Here is a 25,891-nt window from a genome sequence, read left to right as displayed (position 1 = left end):
AAGCAGCTGTCCCTCTTTCTCAAGTTCCGTGGTTAATTTTATATTCGGATGGGGCTAGTTTAAATATTCCAGGAAGAGATTTGGAGATCCTCACCGAAGAGTTACAGCATCTACGAATAGTGTTCCGTAGGAATGAGCATTAAGATCGACAAATTGAGTGAGCTTTGCAGTCAAAATAAAGAACTTCGGAGGAAGGGGTTCCGACTGAGCAAGAAAAATAAAAATTATAATCGCTTACTTGCCTTATGTTGGCCCAATCTCCTTTCTCACCCTTCCCTACAGGCCCTAGCTGAACCTTGTATGATTTATACACTGTTGTGTGTGCTACCTCAAAGTTTTATATTTAGTTCACGTTTAGGTTTTTGTTCCTAGTTCTGCACTGTTTTCAATATCATTTCAAGGCGCCCACCTTTTTATGCACGCAGTTCAAGTTATCGTTCAAATTAACGCTGTTGATAAAGTATCTCTATATCGGTATCACTCACAGAAAATATCGATGTATAACGTCGATACTTCTTTTCACGGTGCATCGATGTACCAATATCGAAATGGCAATGTTGAATGCCGATATTATATTATATTTTTATTATATTGTAATATATTATATTTTTCACAATTTTCGGTAAATTCTTCTTTTGAAACTGTAGTAGAACATAATTTTACTTTCACTATGTGACGGAGTCTTACTACTTCTTGTGCTTTCATCACGTCCAGTCTCTCTTTGCTGTGTGAAGTAAGTGTCAGTGGCACAAAGAAGCCAAGTCGAATTGCATTGGGGGGGGGGGGGGGGGTAATGGAGTAGCAAGATTTTCGATGTGAAGAAGTAGCACATCAGTTGTGTTAAAAAAACAATTTTTTACCCAATTAGTGTGCTATTTATTCACGTCGGCGCTCTTCAAAAACATTTGCTGAAAATTAACAAAAATGTAAATGACAAGATTGGTCTTTGAGTTGGGCAGACACGTATGAGGAGAACTGATGACGTAATCAGTACTAACAGAAATTGGAATATTTATCTTCACCACGCAATTTTGACACTACAACTGCTAGAACGCTGTTGTTTTCTGGAATGAAAAGACAGGAAAGTCGACATGAGTTGTTCCAGTCAAATCAGACGAAACCAAACGACGGACGCAATTTTGACACTACAACTGCTAGAACGCTGTTGTTTTCTGGAATGAAAAGACAGGAAAGTCGACATGAGTTGTTCCGGTCAAATCCGACGAAACCAAACGACGGACGCATCGAACATCTTTAATTGTGCCTTTTATATGCAGTTACCATTGTCAGCAAAGTGTTTATCACCAATCGTGAACATGCGCCATTTTCCTTTTAATTTTGCTCTGAGGCAATAAGGAGGCTGCTAATTTGTTGATGTACAGAATATCTAATAATAAATCAGTACTTAAATATACAGCTCTAACACTGGCAATCTATTTACATTTTGCAACTGATATTTTTATAGGCCAGTACGTCAATAGTCTTTTCCATAGATATATCGATATCTCGGTACCTTTACGCGATTTGTCGATAGCAGGTAAAGAGATTCCTTAGAAATCTATGAATCAGATTCTCGATATTTTTAAGAAGTCAACAGTCCTATACCAATACAGTCTCGCCACGTGGTGGCAGTTTCTGGTATTCAGATTTTGTAATGGTGACCCTCCATCAGTTTAGCACTGATGGTGAGGACGGACACATGCGACTCCATACTTTGTATAAGCGCTATTCCATTTGGTATGTTTATTTTTAAAATATTTTTTGTAATAACTTCCCTATCTTTACTCTCAAAGACTTTTGTGAGTTACGCTTGTCCTTATGGCTTTGTACGTTTGTTTGGCAGGCGTTCTGAAGATGGGCTGCACCCGAAACGCATCAACAAAATAATTTTTTAACAAATGACAAATTCATACTTATTGATCTGTTCAGCGCTGACATACATCTTCCCACGTCCTGCGTGACTTTATGTCGCAACTAAAGAGAACTAGATTTTAACACCATTAGCTGAAGAGCAGCAACGTGAGTAGTAATGAAATAAAGAAAAAAAGTAAAATAAAAAAATATCCTAGCAGTGTATGCTCCTGAAGATCAAAATGGTGACCACTCTGTTTCAAGTTCAAAACATATAAAGTCAAATATGTTTGCGAATCTCAATCTTACTAGTGTCAAGTACGAACAGAGTAACATTGTGAACTAATGTACTGTATGTCACTAAACAGATTAATCTGAAAAGTTTGCGTTTGCGCGAACACTCCTCTATTATCGTCAGACACCAGCAACTGTAGAAGAACAAGATGTGTACGTCGCCTGCTCCATTATTGGAGATGTCTCACCGATAACGCATTCTCACGTCCTTCGCTCTCAGGGACTGACGGGTCTCGTATTCTTCGGAACCAGCGACACTCGATACGGACGGCGTGCAATACTTTATCACTTGCGACGTCTTGTTCGTAGCCATAGACTTCACGCCTCGTGGATGTGTCGTGCGGGTAGCAGAGATATGGAAGGGTCAGGCGGCGCGTAAAATTAGCACTGTTCCGATGGCTTCATAAGCACCGCGGATAACGAAGGTACATTCAGCACGCACACACACACACACACCTTCTCAGAGGAGGTGAAGGATGACAAGGTTTGTATTCTGACGAGCAAGGTTTCTTTAGGAAGTCGACTTAGGGTATACTTCTGCGGTTATTACACGATGAAATTGTTCAGTTTCGAATGTGTTTCTTAGTTCCATATTTTGCAACACAAAGACTTTTTTCAGAACTCATGTGTCATCATCAGTGGGTCTCGCTTATTCTTACGCGGTCATCATTTATAGTTTCTTCTATGTTGTTGGGGGCAAGGGGGGGGGGGGGGCAGGTCGGTAGGCAAACAACCGCGATCGGCAATAGAGCTCTGTGCTGCGTTACGCAACCGAGCTACGGCTCACAGGAGTGCCTCACACTGAGGGCATCCCGGAGTGCCTCTGAGAGCTACAACTACAAGAATAGCTTCTCGCCTTGTGGCAACATCAATTTGTTGGTTTTATTTTTTTTTTTTAATTGGAGTAGGATTCTTTATTTATGATAATATACAGTCAAATCACCAACAAGTTTTATAGCTTCACAAACAACAAATCCTTTACACCACAATTAAATAGCTTCAACTTGGCCCCCATTCCGACGTCCACGGCTCCTCAGTTCAAAAGGTATTGAAAAATAGAAATACGATGTACCAATACCATTATCAAAAACTGCACCAGAGAAAACATGTGACATTTTCGATATACGAAATACCATATTAATTTCGCAAACATGGAAAATATACGACAAAATGAGTTCAACATACGAAATAGTTTCACCTGTTTCAATACTGAACGCTTTTATCTGTTGTTTAGCGCGACCAGCATCTCATGGGACTATTTTGCGGAGTAATCTCAGTGCATTTCATAAGAACATGGTCTTCTGGCGATAAGTGTATTTGATTGGGAACATGTGCTGTTATTATGACCAGAAACAGAATGGTTTCTAAGAATCTTTTCACACTCATCGTGGAGAGTTCTAAACCTGTCTCAAAAGGTGAAACTCCCTACTTTGTTTTCAGACAAATAACTTTCATTTGACGGGAGCTATTGTGGCTGCTTAACGTACAACGCCGGAACTTACTCTCGTTAGGAACATAAATGGCTGCCCTTTACGCATCGCTCTATATAAAGCACGGCAGACAAATGACACAGGGTATGCCTGTTATAAACTTAGCAATTTTTATTTTACTTTTGTAACAACTCACAAAGAAGTCTTCTCTGCGCACAGAAGACCACTGATCCGATGGTGAGTATACAAATTAATCCTCTTATTTGCTCCATTTTGAGACTCATTGTGGAGTTTGCGTGAATATTGGTATATATTTCCTATGACTTATTTTAAATTTATATCTTGCATACATCAGATTCTTAAAACTCATATCCCTGACACTATGTGATAAATTTCATCTTCGATCACGTCAGGTTAAATTAGATCTGTGAAGTGTTTGTAGACAGCTGAAAACAAATGTGTGCCTTGAGGTTTTTCACTGTTTTTTCCACTATTTCTCACATATTTCTACATTCGATTCACGAAATACGAAACATAACATCTAACTTTCTCATAACAGGAAAATCCATTTCACCACACTCAAGAACAAATGTAAATTATTAGATGATTTGCACCTAAGGATGGACCCAAAGGGTCCGAAAACTATCGTGTAATTTAATAAAACATGAAAAAATTATATCTTAAGGGGCTTTTACTAAACTTATACATATTGAATACAGTCACTTTCATAGCTGCAAAATATGGATAAAATCAAAAAGAGAAGGTGCTTCGTGTTGCAAAGTATTATTTGACGTATTTGTATGTGTATATCTTATAAAGCAGATAAACGTTAATGTTTAAAAATGTTTGGAGGAAATTTTTCTGTTCTTTCAATTCTCGGCCATGTCGAAAACGCATCCACTACTTTTATGAATTTTGCTTTGGCTGTTAATAAGCTTTACTAATCACATCTGGTTCCTAAAAGCTAATGTCGTATTCCGACATTTTGTAATGCGGATGGTGCCTTACAACGTCAGATTCACCGCTGAGTTCCTGGCTAAGCGACGTGGCGTTGTGTTGATTGATGATCTTTCTATTACGAAGACGCCACCCTTTGACGGCGACGGTGTGTTCCGTTTAAATCCAGAATGAATGAAGTTTTAGGCTTTGGGAAGACACGGCGGCCTTATTTTCAGCACCTGATCGCAGTGTTCATTTTTATTATGATTATTTTTATTATTATCCTTTGGACAGTGTCTTGGAAAGGGATTATGAGATGAACATCACCAAAATTATACCATGGTAATCAACTGTAGCCGAATTAAGTCAGGTGACTTTGTGGGAATTAGGGCAGAAAATGAGGCACTGGAAGTAGAATGAAAGTTTTGCTATTTTGAGGGCTAAAGTAACTGACGACGGTAGAACTAGAAAGACAACAGCAAGAAAAGCGTTCGTGATAAATTTATTAACATCGAATATAAGTTTCAATGTTAGGAAGTATTTTGTGTTCGGAGAAGAAGAGAATAGAGGCTTATGAAGTGTGGTGCTACGGAAAAAAGCTGAACATTGAATGGGTATAGAGGATAATCAATTAAGAGGTACTGAAGCAAATGAGAGACACAGATTTATGTCATAAATTTATGTTATTACTTGAGAGTGCTGTGTACTGGTTAACGTGTCTACCGACAACATTGATCCCAGGGTCATCCTCAAGCGTGACGAATTGCCGTCCTACGGGCCCGGGTTCAATCGGAGATTTTTCCCGCTCTAAGGCTGGGTGTTGCGTTGTCTTCATCATCATTTCATCCCCATCCGGCGCGCAGGTCGCCCAATGTGGCGTCGAATGTAATATGACCTGCAGCAAGGCGGCCGGAACTGCCCCGCAAGGGGCCTCACTGCCAATGATGCCAAACGCTCATTTCATTTGATTTCACTGATCCCAGGCATAGACAAATATTTTTCCTCGATGGCAGAACTAAAATAACTTCCAACCATCCTGAAGATGGCAGCTGCAGTCTACTGTTAGATGACGTAATGACTGTGGTTTCGAGAACGGTCGAGAGTGAGCACGGCAGGGGGAACTTACTGCTGGCGATATTTTCGTCTCACTCCGCCGTGGAGTGGCGCCTCAGATGTCGGGATAGCGTTCAACAAATGAACTAAGGCCCGTAGTTGTCCGTGTATTTAGTTAAGATTGAGTCAGAAGTAAGGGGTCAAAATATCGGCATTTATTTCAGATTGTGCACTGCGTATGAAACCGCTTCACTAACAACAACTGTTTTGTGTGTTTGAATTGCAGGACGGAGTGACGTGGTCGGCTACAGGGAGGGCCCAGCATCAACCCAGCACCATCACAGCGACCTACTGCAGTAAGTGCTGCGTTGAATTTCTTTTAATAATCTTTCAGTCCCTTCTCGTATAAGAAGGGCGAGCTGTTATAGAACTATTGTAACTCTGTTACCTACAAACAAAGCAGACTGTAGTTTTTTTCTGTGTAAGATTATTACTGTATAGAATCATCTACATCTGCAGTTCACTCTCAAGTGCTTGGCAGGGGGTTCATCCACCGACCTTCAGACTATGTGTCTACCGTTGCACTCTCGAACAGCGTGAAGCAAAACGAACACTTAAATCTTACTGCGAGAGCTATAAAATTGTAAATTTGTGGCAAGATCTTATGGGACCAAACTGCTTAGGTCATCGGTCCGTAGGCTTACACACTACTTAATCTAACTTAAACTACCTTACGCTATGGACAACACACACGTCCATACCGGAGGGAGGACTCGGACCTCCGACTGCGACGGAGGGAGCCGCGCGGACCGTGACAAGGCACCTCACACTGCGCAGTTACCCCGCGCGGCTCCGCGAGAGCTCTGGTTTCTGTTATATTATTTCGATGATCACACCGCCCTATCTAAATGGGCATCAACAAAATACTTTCTCATTCGGAGGATAAGGGTAGTGATTGAAATTTCGTGAAAAGATATCAACGCAACGAAAAAAGCATTTGCTTTAATGATTACCACTCCAATTCGTGTTTCATGTCCGTTGAACTCTCTCTCCTATTCCGCCATACTACAAAACGAGCTGAGATCTTTAAGGCCGGGCGTTGTGATCGAGCGGTTCTAGGCGCTTCAGTCCGGAACCGCACTGCTGCTACGGTCGCAGGTTCGAATCCTGCCTCGGGCATGGATGTGTGTGATGCCTTTAGGTTAGTTAGGTTTAAGTAGTTCTAAGTCTAGGAGACTGATGACCTCAGATGTTAGGTCCCATTGTGCTTAGAGCCATTTGAACCATTTGAAGATCTTTAAGTTTTTCCATTGCCATACGTCAATCCTATCTCATACGAATCGCACACCGCGCATTAGTATTCCAGAAGAGGACGTGCAAGCTTAGTGCAGGCAGTCTCTTCAGTCGCCCTGTTGCATATTCCAAGTATTCTACCAGTAAATCGCAGTCTTTGGCTCGCATTCCTACAACATTATCGATATGATCGTTCCCATTTAAGTTGTTCCTAATTGTAACGCCTAGGAACTTAGTTGAATCGACGGTCATTAGATGTGTGTGATTTATCGTGTAAACGAAATTTAACTAATTTCTTTTAGTAATCATGTCGATGACGTCATACATTTTCCTATATAGAGTCAATGGCCACATTTAGGACCATAAAAACGTCGTGCCAAAATCATTTCGTTATTGGTCTTCGTTTTGCAACTGAACTTCTGACGACTTTACTAGACGCTAAACGGCAGCATCATCGCAGACAATCAAGAGGATCTTTGGACCTGAATCCGGCCACCCACGAATAGGACTGCAGTGTATCACGACTGCTCGATTTTACTCGGTAATTTCTGAAATTGTGATTGGTTGTGAAATAGCAGTGAGTTGGAAATGGCAGCCGGTGACAGAAAAGATTGCTACAGCTGCCGTTCCGTCCCTCCGGTAGCGATCCTAGCAGTAAGAAGAACCTGCTGCGCGGCCAGCGGCGGGGAAGGCCACCGAGCGAGACGGACGACCGCATTTTGGCCCGCCAACGTCTCTTCTTGTGGCCGCCACGTTTGACTTTTCGTGACGCAAATTACTGAATCACTGGCGTGCGAATACAACGCGCGCAAAAAAGGCATTCTTATAATTTTTCGCGGGAATAACTAAACTTCGTTTTTGTCGTGCTTCTCAACCTCACTGCGATGTTGAACGTCGTTCTTAGTTCTTAGTGCAGTGCAGCAAGTCAGGACCACTTGGGTAGCAGAGTCATTGTGTACTCCTCTTCAAAACGTAACGACTAGGTAGATGAGGTACATAATATACCGAGTGGTTATAATCAAACTTTCCCCGTTTAACACGTTATAACACGGAAACTAACTGCCGTACGAGGACTAAACTTGGTAGCATTAATGTCAAGGACATGTGGAAGAGAACTAATGCAGAATCAATTGAAACACTTTTAATGTGCTGCTACGGTACATCATACCATTACTGCTGCAAAGGGGGCTCAATATGGCGCCCATATGTGGCCAGAAGAGTGTAAAAGAGCAGGATTGCGTTCTGCACAGCAGAACGAAGCATGTCTATAGGTTGGCTTCTACATCTACATCTACATCTACATGACTACTCTGCAATTCACATTTAAGTGCTTGGCCAGGGGGTTCATCGAACCACAATCATACTATCTCTCTACTATTCCACTCGCGAACAGCGAGCGGGAAAAACGAACATCTAAGCCTTTCTGTTCGAGCTCTGATTTCTCTTATTTTATTTTGATGATCATTCCTACCTATGTAGGTTGGGCTCAACAAAATATTTTCGCATTCGGAAGAGAAAGTTGGTGACTGAAATTTCGTAAAAAGGACTCGCCGCGACGAAAAACGTCTATGCTGTAATGACTTCCATCCCAACTCGTGTATCATATCTGCCACACTCTCTCCCCTATAACGCGATAATACAAAACGAGCTGCCCTTTTTTGCACCCTTTCGATGCCCTCCGTCAATCCCACCTGGTAAGGATCCCACACCGCGCAGCAATATTCTAACAGAGGACGAACGAGTGTAGTGTAAGCTGTCTCTTTAGTGGACTTGTTGCATCTTCTAAGTGTCCTGCCAATGAAACGCAACCTTTGACTCGCCTTCCCGACAATATTATCTATGTGGTCCTTCCAACTGAAGTTCTTCGTAATTTTAACACCCAGGTACTTAGTTGAATTGACAGCCTTGAGAATTGTACTATTTATCGAGTAATCGAATTCCAATGGATTTCTTTTGGAACTCATGTGGATCATCTCACACTTTTCGTTATTTAGCGTCAACTGCCACCTGACACACCATACAGCAATCTTTTCTAAATCGCTTTGCAGCTGATACTGGTCTTCGGATGACCTTACTAGACGGTAAATTACAGCATCATCTGCGAACAACCTAAGAGAACTGCTCAGATTGTCACCCAGGTCATTTATATAGATCAGGAACAGTAGAGGTCCCAGGACGCTTCCCTGGGGAACACCTGATATCACTTCAGTTTTACTCGATGATTTGCCGTCTATTACTACGAACTGCGACCTTCCTGACAGGAAATCACGAATCCAGTCGCACAACTGAGACGATACCCCATAGCTCCGCAGCTTGATTAGAAGTCGCTTGTGAGGAACGGTGTCAAAAGCTTTCCGGAAATCTAGAAATACGGAATCAACTTGAGATCCCCTGTCGATAGCGGCCATTACTTCGTGCGAATAAAGAGCTAGCTGCGTTGCACAAGAGCGATGTTTTCTGAAGCCATGCTGATTACGTGTCAATAGATCGTTCCCTTCGAGGTGATTCATAATGTTTGAATACAGTATATGCTCCAAAACCCTACTGCAAACCGACGTCAATGATATAGGTCTGTAGTTAAATGGATTACTCCTACTACCCTTCTTGAACACTGGTGCGACCTGCGCAATTTTCCAATCTGTAGATACAGATCTATCGGTGAGCGAGCGGTTGTATATGAGTGCTAAGTAGGGAGCTATAGTATCAGCGTAATCTGAAAGGAACCTAATCGGTATACAATCTGGACCTGAAGACTTGCCCGTATCAAGCGATTTGAGTTGCTTCACAACCCCTAAGGTATCTACTTCTAAGAAACTCATGGTGGCAGATGTTCGTGTTTCAAATTCTGGAATATTCCATTCGTCTTCCCTACCTCTCTTGATATGCTGCGCTTCAGATCAGCACTTGTCTGAATATTCCGCTGGTAAACGCTGTCCTTCAGGTAGCCCCACAACCAGAAATAACAGGGAGTGAGATCAGGTGATAGTGCCGGACAAGTATTTGGAAGCGATCGGCTGATAATTCGATCGTTTCCAAATGTGTTTCGTAGGAGTAGGTGAACTTCACGAGCGACGTGCGGTGGAACTCCATCTTGCACGAAAAGTTGAGTTCAATAAGTCTCTCTGCTGCAGGGCGAGTATAACATGCATATCGCAGTAACGCCGGCCAGTCGCACTGCACGTCTTTAGCTCTTTAGTGCCAACCTGTTCAAAAAAGAATGGACCAATGATGGAAGTAACCGTAGCGCCACACCGTGCGGTGACACGTTCACCATACAGAGGAACCTCATGCACAGTGACTGGAGGTTAAGATCCCCACACTCGGCTGTTCTGTGTGTTCACCTCACCCGTCAGATAAAAATGGGCTTCGTCTGTCTATAGGATGGTTCAGTGCCTGCTCTCGTCAACTTCAGTCTGTGCGAGAAAGTGGAGAGCGAAGTCAAACACGTCGTTGTGCGTCGTGTGGTGCAAGCTGCTGTATGATATGTATCTTGTACGGATACCATTCGAGAATGGTTCAAAGCACAGGATGTTCAACTCTCGTAACACAGCACGCACACTGACTGACAATCGGGAGTTGCGCGCAGCGTTGTCTTTTGTCTGCCATAGCAAAAGCAATTTCATCAATCATCTGTGGTGCAACCGGTCGTCGCATCTTCCCGGAGCGATGCCCAATTCTGCAGTTGATTCGAACTTCTTCATCATGCTCCGCACAGTAGATGAAGAAAGAGGACCATTCCGTGGTGCATTGAGCCAGCAATATTCTCGACGCGCAGCTGCAGAATTACTGTTCTTTTGATAACAGAGCGCCACCAGTAATTCCGTGCTCCTTTTGTCCAAGGTCATGTTGGCACGTCAACAAGTGCACTGCGATTGGTCAGGTCAGTGAGAGTATCGATCACGATGACTGATCACGGCACCTGGTGGAAGTGGACCGGGTTGCGTTGACGCATGGAAATCATGCACTCCATACTCTGGATATTAATGCTGCCAAGTCTGGTACTCGTACGGTAATTAGTTCCCGTGTTAAATGGGGAAAGTTTAATTATAATCTCTCGGTATTAAATACTCGCTGGAAATGAATGGAAGTGCGGGAGCGTCTTGCCAGATTTCCTCTAGTCGCGCAGAGACAGCTGGACGCCATATGGCATGAGGTCAGACTGTAGTGCCAAGTGGGGCTGGCTCCGCAACACGAAGGAGTTGAAGGAACGGGAAAACGGGAAATGACAATTTGTGCCTATCAGCAAGCAGTTGCAGAGTACTGTGTTGATGTTCCTCATTAAAACATGGCCCGGAGACAACGTCTGAACGACTACATGCGGGGAAGAATGTCCAGGAAAATTTTTTTACACTTAGCCAACTGTCATTCAGTCAATATGGTGTACCCAGTAATGAAGCGAAGCAGTGGGCTCTGCCAGAAATATCGACTCTTAGACAATGTGTCTAATAGTGTATTTTAATACGACAGTGTGTCATCTTAGGCAGTTTATAACACTTAAAACACTTGATAATGGCACTTTGAAGCCGAAATCATGAGTGTGTAAGTGTAAATGTAACACTGTAATAAACAACAGTTTAATGGCGGTACTGACTTTTAAGGAGTTATTGAGTATAACAAAATGTGTGTAAAATCTTGTGGGACTTAACTGCTAAGGTCATCAGTCGCTAAGCTTACACACTACTTAACCTAAATTATCCTAAGGACAAACACACACACCCATGCCCGACGGAGGACTCGAACCTCCGCCGGGACCAGCCGGACAGTCCATGACTGCAGCGTCCCAAGTCCGCTCAGCTAATCCCGCGCGGCTAGAGAGTATAATAGAGCCGGTCTGTGTGGCCGAAAGGTTATAGGCGCTTCAATCCGGAACCACGCAACCGCTACGGTCGCAGGTTCGAATCCTGCGTCGGGCATGGATGTGTGTGTTGTCCTTAGGTTAGATAGATTTAAGTAGTTCTAAGTTCTAGGGGACTGATGACCTCAGATGTTAAATCCCATAGTGCTCAGGGCCATTTGAACCATTTAGTATAACGGACGTGCATCGACTGTACAGTTCAGATACTGTCACCTCGATGTCAGTGCTGCGACTGGCTACCGTAGTCTGTGCATGACTTTCGCCTGGTCTGTGCTCTGTGAGTGAAGAACATAGGTGGCTATGCGGATTTCGTTAGAGGATGGGTGATTCACTTATTTCTCTGTTGTCGGAAGCTCAAGACTGACAGGTTGGTTGACTCTGGGGAGGGGACCAAACTGCAAGGTCATCGGTCCCATTGGATTAGGGAAGGATGGGGAAGGAAGTCGGCCGTGACCTTTCAAAGGAACCATCCCGGCATTTGCCTGAAGCGATTTACGGGAATCACGGGAAACGTAAATCAGGATGGCTGGACGCGGGTTTGAACCGTCGTCCTCCCAAATGCGAGTCCAGTACTGACCACTGCGCTTTCTCGCTCTGTGACAAATCTGACGCAGCATGGAATTATTCGAGAATATCGCAACGAAAAACTTCTTTCGCAATACTGCCATTGTTTATTTGTCAAAAAAAATTGTGAAATCTTGTGGAACTTAACTGGTAAGGTCATGAGTCTCTAAGCTTACACATTACTTAACCTAAATTATCCTAAGTACAAACACACACACCCATGCCCGAGGGAGGACTGGAACCTCCGCCGGGACCAGCCGTACAGTCCATGCTGCAGCGCCTTGGACCGCTCGGCTAATTTCTCGCCGCTGTTTGGTTGTATACCCAGTATTTCGGTGTGACTTCTTTTAGTATAAACTATCTGATCACGAGTGGATCGATTTTTCATCAATCCTGCTAGATATAGCTACACGCCCGAAATGGCTGTACTGAATTTTGTGAATGAATAATTTTAAATTTTGGAAATTTGTGGTAAGGTCTTATGGGACCAAACTACTGAGGTCATCGGTCCCTAAGCCTACACACTACTTAACCTAACTTAAACTAACTTACGCTATGGGCAACACACACACCCATGGCCGAGGGAGGACTCGAACCTCCGACGGAGGAGCCGCACAGACTGTTGTGACAAGGCGCCTCAGACCGCTCGGCTCAATAATTTCAACTCTCTTGGACGATGATGGTTTCTTTCAAAAACTTTCTTTCTTCTGTAGTTTGCTTAATACGGACGATGGTGATGATCATAATAACAATGGAAGAAGTGTCTGGGACACGAACCAGAACGTGTTTTACATGCTCAGTGTTCTTCCAAAAGAGGCCAACAAACTCCACTGATGAGCATCGCTATTACAGCCAGTCAAAGAGGACTCAACGACGAAAGGCGTAGCGAGGCACCGATAGGACCCATCAGTGCCAGTAGCTATTAGCAGCTCCGGCTGTCACCCCCGGTATGCGATACGGAGAAGGGCTGGACTGGTGGCGGCCAGGGTAGGAATGACCTGTACCGTTGTCGGTGTTAGGAATAGCTGCAGTCGCCATGGCGGCCGGTAAACAGGGCCGTGGTCGATAGCCGGCGCGCCGCTGCCACACGGCGTCTGCAAGTCGCCAACAGTTCCGGCGTAGGCGGGGAGGCCAGCACGCATGGGAGCCGCGCCCCGGCGCTCGGCTTTGGGCCTGCGGTGGCACCACGTGAGTACTGCGCCAAGCCTGCCACCTCACTTCTTCTCAGCTAGGGACTGCACGAACGCGGGCAGTGAGCCAACATTGTTGTTGTTGTCATGCTCCAAATGGCTCTGAGCACTATGGGACTTAACATCTGAGGTCATCAGTCCCCTAGACTTAGACCTGCTTAACCATAACTAACCTGAGGACTCAACACACATCCATGCCCGAGGCAGGATTCGAACCTGCGACCGTAGCAGCAGCGCGGTTCCGGGCTAAAGCGCCTAGAACCGTTCTGCCACCGCGGCCGGCTGTTGTCATGGCGCTGATGATGGTCTTCACTTCGAAGACTGGTCTGATAGAGGTCTGAATGCTAGTCTTGTGCTGTGCACGTTTCTTAATGTCTAGGTGACTACTGCCACTTACATCCACTTGAACACATGCTTACTGTAGTCAAGCTTTGGTCTCTCTCTCTCTATTTCTCTCTCTCTCTCTCTCTCTCTCTCTCTCTCTCTCTCTCTCTCTCAATCTCTGTCTGTCTGTTTGTCTGTCTCACTGTCTCTCTCTACAACTTGAAAGCTGCCCTTCCCCTCCCTCTCATTCCCCCTCCCCCCAGCCGGCCGCTGTGGCCGATCGGTTGTAGGCGCTTCAGTCCGGAACCGCGCTGGTGCTACGGTCGCTGGTTCGAATCCTGCCTCGGACATGGATGTGTGTGCTGTCCTTAGGTTAGTTCGGTTTAAGTAGTTCTATGTCTAGGGGACTGATGACCTCAGATGTCAAGTCGCATAGTGCATAGATCCATTTGAACCCTCCCCCCCCCACCCCCCATACGCACACACACACACACACACACACACTTGCGTCCGTTACCAAATTCATTGATGATTCAGAATGTATCCTACCAACCGATGCATTGTATTGGTAAAATCGTATCATAATTTTATTTTCTCTTCGCGTCATTTCAGCACTTCATTGGTACATACCCATCTAATCTTAAGCGTTCTTTTTGTGTACCATGAAACCTAACCCACTAGGATTCTTTTAAAACAAAAAGGATGTACTTTTCTTAACAGTATTCGAGTGGTCTCTAAGAACAACTTCACTGATGTAATGTTCTCAACGGAACTTCTCGAGGAAAAAAACTGTCCAGAAATGTGGTGACTATGTGGATCAAGACAGGTGATACGGTGTAATTTCACCTGGTACGAGCCCTGTTACGTTACGTTTAAGTGGCATCGGAGGTGAAGCTGTACTTTAACATTAGGCGCTCCTCTCACGTGAATCATTCTTAACACAGTCCAATTTCAGTCTTAAGACGGATATATCTAGTTTTGATTAATCATATTATCCAACAATTTTATGAGTAATTGCGCTGTAAACATTAAAAGGCATAATCTCGCAGTTCTCCATCTTATAAAAGCTCTCTAAAGTTGCTGTAAAAATGAATTTTTCGAAAAAAAAGTTACGGAATCTTTATCAAAACATCGGTACCTAAAAATATTAAAGTTTTGAACCTACCAAGAACCTACGTTACGAACTGTCGCAATTCTGGAATCATCCTGAAATTTTGTTTATTAGCTACATCAGACAAAATTGTGATTTGTTACAATAATACGTAGTTTCTGAACTGTCAGAAGCTATATCAGTTATTATTATTATTATTATTATTATTATAGGACTAGGGCGTACTTTATCGGATTATATTTATAAGTACGCATTGCTTGACCATCGTGACACTGTTAACGACTATAGTTTAAGAACTGGAGGAACATTTAGTATCAGAGAACGTCAGACACGTGATGTGAACACGTGCAACTAAGCAGTGCGTCGCAGTGATGACCGCACTGGATTTCCATCCGTAAGGATCCAAGTTCGAATCCCCCGCTGGTCATCCACATTTAGGTCTTTCTATGCTTTACCTAAAGCATGTGAGGTAATTGTCGAGACGGTTCATTTGAAACGAAGAGTCCAACCTCTCGCTTAGTCTTTGTTCATACCGAGTTAAGCTCCATCTCTCATTAATCTGAAGAAGGTAGGAGTTAAATAACCTTTTCATTAAAAAAATTTTTGAGTTGCAGTGCACCTTAGCAATACGATTCTGATTCGATGTTCACGTTGCTAATATTTCTTATAAGTATAATATGCTCACCTCAAAGATCGACCAGTTGACGTAGAAGAAATCGATTCGAATTTATCTGGTGGAAGACATATTAACCTCCTCGATTTGCCCAATGAGGGAAGACGAAGTATTATCCTTGATGTATAAACCCTTCCACCGACATCCTGTCTTACCTCATGGACTGAGGGCATGTGACACTGTTCATTACAATTCTTCCGGCAGGATGGTCGCCCACCTTCGTTCTTTTCAGTTTTGTGTCTGCCCTAGGCACAAACGCGTCATCCGTGAACAGAGCAAAGTTCGTCGTCAGCTGACCACAGAGGAAATGGCAACACAGCGGTAACCTGAAATTCCATGCCCAGAGCAGGCAGGGTTCGTATCCGTATAGAGACTAAGCGTGATTAATTGCTGTGAGCGGCTGAGCCCTACTTGACGCGTCTTGCTTCGCTCCTTAGATGTAACGCCCCCGAGCCGCTACCGATATCATTCGCCGCGCTCACGGGTAACAGCACATTCCTGGCACTACACTGCAGACCGACTCATTACATTACAATCATCCACACGTTGCGAATACACACTTGATATTTCACAGTAGGTTGCAAAAAAAGACGTCTCCGCTAAGACCTTGTCGAGGATGGCAGTGAAGGATGTGCGCATTGTCCCCAAATTTACTTCCTTGATTATTGTGACTTCTTTGTCTTCTGTACGTGGGAAGATGCAAGGTCCAAGTGTGGTGAGGTATTACAATTCCAACAAATGTTTCAAATGGCTCTGAGCACAATGAGACTTAACAACTGAGGTCATCAGTCTCCTAGAACTTAGAACTACTTAAACCTAACTAACCTAAGGACATCACACACATCCATGCCCGAGGCAGGATTCGAATCTGCGACCGTAGCAGTCGCGCGGTTCCAAACTGAAGCGCCTAGAACCGCCCGGCCACCGTGGCCGGCACACTTCGAACAGTAAACTATTTGTGTCGAAAATGAAATTTCGGTCTTAGCCGCAGTCGGCAACATAAATTCAACGGCGACAAGCGTAAGTTTGTAAGAGCTCGTTAGAAGAATGCATCTGCACTGATTGATCATTAATTGGTGCTGAAGTGCATATGTTCATGAAACGTGTCTGTTCTTTCGGACACACCAGGCACATTCAGGGTTCTGAACAAACTTAATTATGTATTTAGACAGTTGATCCAGTCCATGAACTAAGGATTTCGACCTTTTTTGCCAGTTAGCTACGTTAATACTGGCAAGATATCGCTCCCAGAGACTCCAAGACTAACAAGGTCATTTTAATTACAAATTTGAAATCGGATAACAAATGACAAAAGGAATTTTTCCTGTGGTATCATTGCAGATTAACTTAATACTGGTAAGATATCGGTCTCAGGGACTCCAAGGCTATCGAGAATATTTTAATGTCAAATTTGAAGTCGGATAACAAATGACAAAATAATTGTTTTTCATGTGTTATGATATATTAACAATTTATTTTTTTTCCTTCACTTCTGCTATAAAATCTTTCTTCTTGCCAAATTTCATGATCCTACGTCATGGGGAAGTACCCTATAGGTTTCAATGAGTGAGTCTGCGAGTATCAAAATATGTGACATAAATGATTTTCGTTGGATTGACTAAGAAGCGTAACATTTTTACCCCATCGAAGGGCTATAGGCCTCAGTATGTGATATAAATTTCAGTTTGATACATCTACTCGTTCCTGAGAAAAAGGGGTCTTAACAGACAGACATACAGTCAGATAACAAATGAAACGCCGGCCGCTGTAGCCTAGCAGTGCTAGGCGCTTCAGTCCGAAACCGCGCTGCTGCTAAGTTCGCAGGTTCGAATCCTGCTTCGGGCATGGCTGTGTGTGATGTCCGTAGGTTGGTTAGGTTTACGTAGTTCTAAGTCTAGGGGACCGATGTTAAGTCCCATAGTGCTTATAGCCATTTGAACAAATGAAACAAAACTATTGTCTTGTGATATAATTAAAAATTTACAATTTTCGGAGACATTACTTTGGTTGTAGTGTGAAACCTTGCTTCTTGCCAAATTTCGTGATTCTAGACCAACGGGAGCACCGCCTAGGTTTTGACGAGTGAGTTTGCAAGTATCAATATACGGGACGTAAAGGAACTAACCTTCCGATTGTGCTAACTTAGAAGCTAACAATTATTTTACCGCCAAGATACCACAGATCTTACTATGTGTCATAAATTTCAACTTGACACGTCTGTCCGATCCTGAGAAAAAGCGTTTTGAATAAAAAGCATTTGAATAGTTGAACAGGGAGACAGAGAGACAGACAGATGGGCAACAAAGTGATTCTATAAGGGTCCTGTTTTTTTCCGATTCACGTGCGAAGCCCTAAAATATAAATTATAATTCCTTTCTCGCTCTCTTCTTTCTCAGAGATGATGATGTTTAATTTGTGGGGGGCTCAACTACGCGGTTATCAGCGCCCGTACAAATTCCCAACCTTTGCTCAGTCCAATCTCGCCACTTTCAGGAATGATGATGAAATGATAAGGACAACACAAACGTCCAGTCATCTCGAGGCAGGTGGAAATCCCTGACCCCGCCGGGAATCGGGTAGGACCTCGCGCTCTGGAAGCGAGAACGCTACCGCCAGACCACGAACTGCGGACTCCCTTCTTTCTACGTTTCCTCAGCAAAATAACTCTCTGGGTCTGAGAAAGAAAGTACGGATATACAACTGTCAAAAACTGGGCCATGCGTAACAACAAATTGTGGAACTGGAACCTACTGTTGGATATTGGATTGCCTCAGCTGTTTTTATCGAACAAACGATCTTCCAACCATTAATTAATAGACATTCACCCCTTGTGTCATCGATTTGTAAACCGCTGCTCAAGCTTTTTTTATTTTTTTTTTGTTTCGGCAAACGGTGGGTAGGAGAGTTGGGAACACAGTGCTGCGCACAGGAGCCGGCCGGAAGGCCAGTGTTGTGGACATACTGTAGGTGCGGGGCCGTGAAGGCGAGCCCTTGTTGGTGCCGGCGGCGGCTGCGGGGGCGGCGGAAGCCGGCGTGACGTCACCGGAAGGCGCGCCCAGTCAGCGCCAGCGCAGCCGGCGGAACGGAATGCGCCGCAGACGAGAGTCAAGTGCGACTCGGGGCCCTTCCCAGCGTCGGGCCGGTCAAAAGGGGCCAGCCGGCAGCAGACGCTGCTCAACCTCCCTTCCATCTAAAAGCTATAAGGCCGATTCAGCGTGGGCAAGGCTTGCCAGGCCCAAAAGTAAAAAAAACCCGGACTCGGGAGTTATTTTTAGCATGACACTTTCGCATGACATTCGGACCAGCAATCATAAATACATACAGTTTATGGGTTTGTTATGAATTTTCGTTGTGCCCGAGCGGTTCTTGGCGCTTCAGTCCGGAACCACGCGTCTGCTACGGTCGCAGGATCGAATCCTACCTCGGGCATGGATGTGTGTGACGTCCTTAGGTTAGTTAGGTTTAAGTAGTTCTAACTGTAGGAGACTGGTGACCTCAGATGTTAAGTCTCATAGTGCTTAGAGCTATTTGAACCATTTGAACGAATAACTTGTTCTGCTAACAGTCACGAATTTCTTTTTGCTTATATTATTGGGAAATGATTTTCAGGTGCAGTTTCTGCGTGCTGTACTGTTTATTCGTGACGTTTACGACATGTGATGTGCTGCATGGTTTTATTGTCCTGAATTTTCCTTGTGGTACAAATATCAAGCATGATGTTCAGACTGTACGCTGCAAGATTTACGTTGCTAGTAGTGTTAGTGTCATACTTGCCGTTAAGCGCCGGTACTGGTACGGCGATGTAGGATTGAAACACGAGTATTAGTGTGCATTATAGTCGCAGACAGTCAACATGGATCTGGAAAAGGTGAACAGGGCTTAACTCGTAAAGCTGTTTTATCGAAACAACAGCCGTAATAGTGTTGCTCTTCGCGAGTACCGAAGCATTAAAGGAATGCAGAATGGTCCTCTCTCCGCACCGCGATTGAAGAACAACTTCGAATTAACTGACCATTCTGGTATTTATAATTGATGGCATATGGTTCAAATGCCTCTGAGCACTATGGGACTTAACAACTGAGGTCATCCGTCCCTTAGAACTTAAAACTACTTAAACCTAATGACATCACACACATCCATGCCCGAGGCAGGATTCGAACCGGCAACCGTAGTGGTCGCGCGGTTCCAAACTGAAGCGCGTTGAACCGTTCGGTCACAACGGCCGGACAATTGATGGCACCCTGTAGTTTCAGTTTGAAACTTATTCCTGATATTCAACTAAACTGTAGTAGGTATGGTGCCTAAAGCGGCATATGAATATTTGTGACATACTTGGACCTAAAACTGAATTTCCTGCTTATCGCGAGCGATCACCTTACCACCCAGGCTAACCGAGAACGCTCCCCTGACCGACACAAACTTCTATATGTCACACACCTATCTCTTTTTTCTCGCAGATCATTTACCCACACCTGCACATCTCGTGATTTTTGTTCTGGTTCTTAGAATCAAGATAACGAGAAGTCATAGACTATCATTGTCATTTTCGTCGTGGGTCCGTCTTTAAGTTTGATGACGAACTACAGCTCGGAAAACCTGCGTGGTAAAGCGACCGCTCCCGATAACTGGGAAATCTGGGTTCGAGTCCCGGTCTGGCACAAATTTTCATATTTCGCTTTAGGCTCTACGTCTATACCTATTAGAGATTTGGGAATTGCTGCTGGGAAATGCTGACGGGCAACTGCACAACAAACTGTTGAAGAAGTTACTGTTGCTGGGGCTGAGAATTCTGGACGCAATGTTCGATCTTCAAACAGTGCACGAACTGTGTCACAACAGCCGAACATTCCGTGGTCCACCGTACGAAAAGTGCTTCGAGCAGTTGTGAAATGGTGTATCTGGCGCGGTTCCAGGCTATCGCGGATGCATATGGTTGTCACACTAAACAGCGTTTGTTACCTGTAACGTAAAGATGGTACGCAATTAATAAATGTTACCTTCTCATGTAGAAATGAAAATCTGTTTCTTTTAGTGGTTTATTCGTTACTATTTCCGTCATGTCCTTACAGTTGTGGTGGTGTTGGTTATGGGACGTTATGGGACAAAACTGCTTATGTCATCGGTCCCTAAGCTTACACACTACTTAATCTAACTTAAACCGACCTACGCTATGGACAACACACACACCCATGCCCGAGGGAGGAGTCGAACCTCCTACGGGGGGAGCTACACCGCGCGGCCCTTACAAATGTTTCCGCAAAGTTTAATTGTCCTACGATCAGACTGATCTTTCACTGAGCCCCTCTCAAGTAGCCAAAGTAATGTTAGGCCGATATTTTTTGTATTTATCCAATTCTCAGAATTGCCGAGAACTGCCACACGAGCTTTTCATTGAATCCACTATGAATTTTATTTTCGTCATCAATAAACTATCTAATAATATAATTGGTAATTCCTTATACTGTCGCTATATTTGGGGGGGGGGGGGGGTGTAAGACCTTCTCTCATAACCTCACTCTCACTGTTCAGTACAGATCTAAGCGGCAGGCAGCACTCAGACACACGCGACTCTTAGTACAGGAGTAACACACCAGGGGCGCTGAGGTAGTCCACTTGCCACGAGTAGTCGATTGAGACAAGAAAGTGGCTCGTGTAACAACAAGCAGAAGCTAGCTGAACTTATTAATAAGCAAAGCAAGATTAGTTATGTATGTTCTTGACGAAAGTCTCACAGTAATTTTTAAAGTCTCGTTGGGAACTGAAATAGTAGGAGACGTTTAATTCTCATTTTTATTCTTCTTGGCCCCTGTGTCTTGATTCCGCAATAGAGCTGATTATTTCACTTTTGAATAATATTTATAAAAAAAATTAGGACTTTAAGGAGTTCTATGCACAGTGTAGGCCATTTATTTATTAGTGGATTCTAAGACTTACCTTGCCGCAGTGGATACACGGGTTCCCCTGAGATCACCGAAGTTAAGCGCTGTCGGGCGTGATCGGCACTTGGATGGGTGACCATTCAGGCCGCCATGCGCTATTGCCCTTTTTTCGGGGTGCACTCAGTCTCGTGATGCCAATTGAGGAGCTACTCGACCGAATATTAGCGGCTTCGGTCAAGAATACCATCATAACGACCGGGAGAGAGGTGTGCTGACCCCACGCCCATCCTATCCGCATCCTCCACTGAGGATGACACGGTGGTCGGATGGTCCCGGTAGGCCACTCGTGGCCTGAAGACGGAGTGCTTTTTTTTATTGTTTGACTTTCAGATACCAGAAATTTTTCGCGGGAATGCACAGTTAGGAAAAACATGAGAGTTCTCTCGCAACATTAGCGAGGTGCCACGAGAATAAAGCAAATAACAAAATAAGGATACCAAGATATCAAATCGCGAAATACGCTACGACAACGCGCGTAGCGCAGCGAGAGTAGGCCGCCCATGATGTTAGCAGAGCTCCGTTTTCAGAGGGTCTTTAAAGTTGATGTCCCCAGACGCCGCCACCAGCACCAGGGTAACGAGAGGCGCTGGCCCAGTATAAGCCGGGGGCCGCCACAACTACAGGACAGCTACAACTACAGCCTGGAATGCCACCGGCCTTCGGCGTCGCCTCAGACAGCGCCTCTCCACACGCACCCGACGCAGCACAAGGCGGCGAGCACATCTGCTGGCACACACACCGAGTTCCTCCACAGTCTTAACATAGGCAGTCGCGACACTCACTGCTGTGAAAGTTGTTGCCGTCTGACAGCTGACCAGACACTAGCGCCCCAAGCGGCGAGAAAACAGCTTTAGAATCAAAGTTTGTTTTCAGTGATTTTTCTAGTTAATGAGCGAAATAGTCATTACATTTTTGCGTTACAAGGATTAGAAAATTATCAAGCGACGCGAATGACTATGAAATACATGTAAAAACAGTCGAATCGTTCCTCATTTAGTGACATAAGCAACAACTTAATGATGAAGAAACACATTCGAATATGTGTATAACTGCAGCTTACTCTGCTGAAAACAAGGGAATATAAACACCTAATTCGTGCATGAGAAGAATATATTCCTTTTCCTACTTTGACACGTAACAACTTTGTAGGGAGCGTCCTGTTTCGCACAGTCTTTAAACTTTTGCCGACTTTCTAATACATAAACATTTCTGTAAATGTAATTACTTTTTCTTCAAAAGTAAATGGATTGAAGATTCTTGACCTTGTGGATCAGGCCGGTCGGAGTGGCCGAGCGGTTCTGGAACCGCGCAACCGCTACGGTCGCAGGTTCGGATCCTGCCTCGGACATGGATGTGTGTGATCGCTTTAGGTTAGTTAGGTTTACGTAGTTCTAAGTCTAGGGGACTGATGACCTCCGATGTTAAGTTTCATGTTGCTCAGAGCCTTGTGGATCAGATGCAGCACAGTTGTGTAATTGGTTTCTTCTGTGGTAGGAAACAGTTCTGATGATTTTTGTTAATTATCACGCCTGTGTCGCTTTTCCTTCAGTTACAGTCCTGGTAGCTTATCTGCTACGTTAAATAATGTAGGTATTGCATTTCGTATGCGTGTTCTCTGTTCTGCATTCACTGATTTGACTGAATGTGTAATGAAGAAAATGTCAGGTTTTTGAGCAGATATACGAGGCTTTCGCACAAAAGCTGTTTACCAGCATCCTTTTTTGTTCTTAAAGAACACGACATTCTCCAGTAAATTCCTCTAGGTTTTCAAAAAAATCGTAAATAAACTATTCTGTACGTACCGGTTCAGACCTCCTAAGGTCATTAGGAAACCTAAAAAGAGAAATGTGGTGTATTGTTATGTTGTTATTGCAGTTTATTGCGGTGCAGACTTCCGCGTTTCTAAGAACCATTATATAGACCAATATAAACTATTACGAATCGCTTTCGCTTTCACAAGATCTCACCGAAGTTAATAGTGCAACTGTTGGCCGCTTGACGCGCTGCAATCGCAGTGGGTAACAGAAAGGAGACTGAGTGTCGCGAATGTTATGTTAGACTGTGGTTCCACCCCAACTCACGCCGGATGCTAAAAGCTGTGTGTCTCACCGCGCCCCACAGCGACTGGTAACAACGCCATTTGTCGCTTGAAGCGTAGAGAAACGTTGCCAACACAGTAGCGGCGTAACACACCTTTCAGAAAGTGCTTTTCCGTCGAAAACACCGAAAGACAATGTATGCAGCTTCCCAACAATGCACTGTTTGGGTGCGTCGTATGGGCCTCCGCAAGTAGAGGATGTTTTCGTGGGATGAAATGGCGGCTCATAACTGTACAGGAAGATGCTATCCGATCTACATCATCTCGCAGGAAAACAATACATCACCCCAGCATTACATTCAGAATCGTATCAGAACAGCGTGACCGACAAATCTCGAACGTTTCCTTTACACTTGTACCAGACAAGATGCCAATCACAGATTTTACTCAGACAGTTAAGGGAAGGTGGAGTGAAGTGTTCCGTTATTTTTTAGTAAAAACTTTTCTAATTTTTAGTTGCCTGATGTCAGAGTAACAATTTCTTGCCAGACGTCTTTCGGGCCTTCAAATTTAGTTCCTTGTTATTTCTGCCGGCCGCGGTGGTCTCGCGGTTCTAGGAGCGCAGTCCGGAACCGTGCGACTGCTACGGTCGCAGGTTCGAATACTGCCTCGGGCATGGATGTGTGTGATGTCCTCAGGTTAGTTAGGTTTACGTAGTTCTAAGTTCTAGGGGACTGATGACCACAGCAGTTGAGTCCCATAGTGCTCAGAGCCATTTGAACCTTTTTTTTTTTTTTTGTTATTTCTTTCAGACTGATAGTTTCCTCTGTGAACCACTAATGCCGACATGGTGACCCACGGGAAAAACTGGCCACAGTATTCGTTGGTAAATGTGGTTAAGGTTTTCACACAAATAAAGGGTTAGTTACCTCTCTGTATGAGGCGTAGTACTAGAAATCTGATTGACGCATAAACAATTTTGCGTATAAAAAGATCATTGATCATTCCATCCGATTTTGACGATTTTGTTTGAATTAATAATTTTATATTGTTTATAACCGTCCCTCTTCTGTTATATTTGGCCTAATACAAAAATTCGATTGAAAACGACTTGCTCCAACCACTTGGTACTGTTTCAGATACTACGGCATCAGGGTGGCTAGAAAATATGTCCGAAAACAGAACCACAAACAACAATTAATAATATCACTGACGCCCGCCCGAAAGATGATGGTATACGGGGTGCGGTTGCAATGGAACTGGCCACATTCCTCCTTCCATCCTCTACGTAGTGAAAAGTGGGCACTATGCAAGCAGACAGGAAAAGGCGTATAGTTCCTATATATTATTTTCTATTGCACTAAAAGTTATTTGGTGTGGTACTTTATAGTATGTAGATTCGGACCACCATGGTCTGGTGGAAACTGAGTTTCCCTAGAGTGGTCGATTTACCCGCCTTATTTTACTTAGAAGCATAACCAATACTTGAGCTTTTTTTGGGGGGGGGGGGGGGGCGAGATTCACGCAACTCATGTTAGTTTCGCGGGGTGAATGACAAAATAGTTTTGCTTGAGATTTCGTAACGAACGGCTGTAAGTACACTTCCTGCTAGTCAGTCTGCATTCGGTGTTCTAACTTTCTGCAAACTGATACGTCTGTCTATGTGAAAACTTGTTTTTATTTTTATTTTAAATGTCTTGGGGATGACAGCTTGCATCGCTTCCCATCCAGTCGCTACGCCCTTACCGTTATCGGTTTCAACTCTCGTCTACAGTCGTCTTCAGATATCAGCCACGGCATTCTCCGAAAGGACAGCAAATTATCGTATTTAACAAAATCCATTTTCGTGTTAATAATTATGGAATTCTAAGCTCTCCGGGCCTCTGCATCTACATAATTACTCTATAGTTCACAATTAAGTGTCCTGCAGAAATTTCATCGAACTAATTTCACACTATTTCTCTACCGTTCCACTCTCGAAAACGCGCGGGGAAAACGAACACTGTGCAAGCTCCGATTTCACTTATTCTACTGCGATGATCATTTCTCTCCATGTAGGTAGCCGTCGACAAAATATTTTCGCATTCGCGGGAGAAGACTGACGATAGAAGCGCCTTTTATTGATCGCCACCCCAATTCGTGCAACATATCCGTGACACCCTCTCCTCTGTTTCACGACAGTACAGAACGATGTAGAAAACTAGCTGATGGAAAAAGAAAAGTAAAAAAAAAAAGTGCTTTGAAACGACAGATCGTGACGTCAGTACAATACATGCGATGATTTTAGCAGTTGTTTAAATGTACCCTAATGCCACGGCCCAATGTACAAAAGGACTA

At 44.0% G+C, this 25,891-nt stretch overlaps 1 protein-coding gene across 2 annotated transcripts in view; it reads left to right on the top strand.

Moving 5' to 3' along the window:
• LOC126277890 (protein expanded) overlaps positions 1–25,891 on the top strand; it is a 443,551-nt gene that overhangs the window by 233,205 nt on the left and 184,455 nt on the right. For both annotated transcript variants that reach the window (XM_049977441.1, XM_049977442.1), the window contains exon 2: positions 5,854–5,923. The gene's annotated coding sequence lies outside the window, so the exon portion shown is untranslated. The remainder of the gene's footprint in view (positions 1–5,853; positions 5,924–25,891) is intronic.

The sequence above is a fragment of the Schistocerca gregaria genome, chromosome 6, assembly GCF_023897955.1.
Source record: "Schistocerca gregaria isolate iqSchGreg1 chromosome 6, iqSchGreg1.2, whole genome shotgun sequence".
Classification (NCBI taxonomy): domain Eukaryota; kingdom Metazoa; phylum Arthropoda; class Insecta; order Orthoptera; family Acrididae; genus Schistocerca; species Schistocerca gregaria.
Note: the sequence above shows the minus strand (reverse complement) of the source record. Positions and strands in the feature narration are given on the sequence as shown.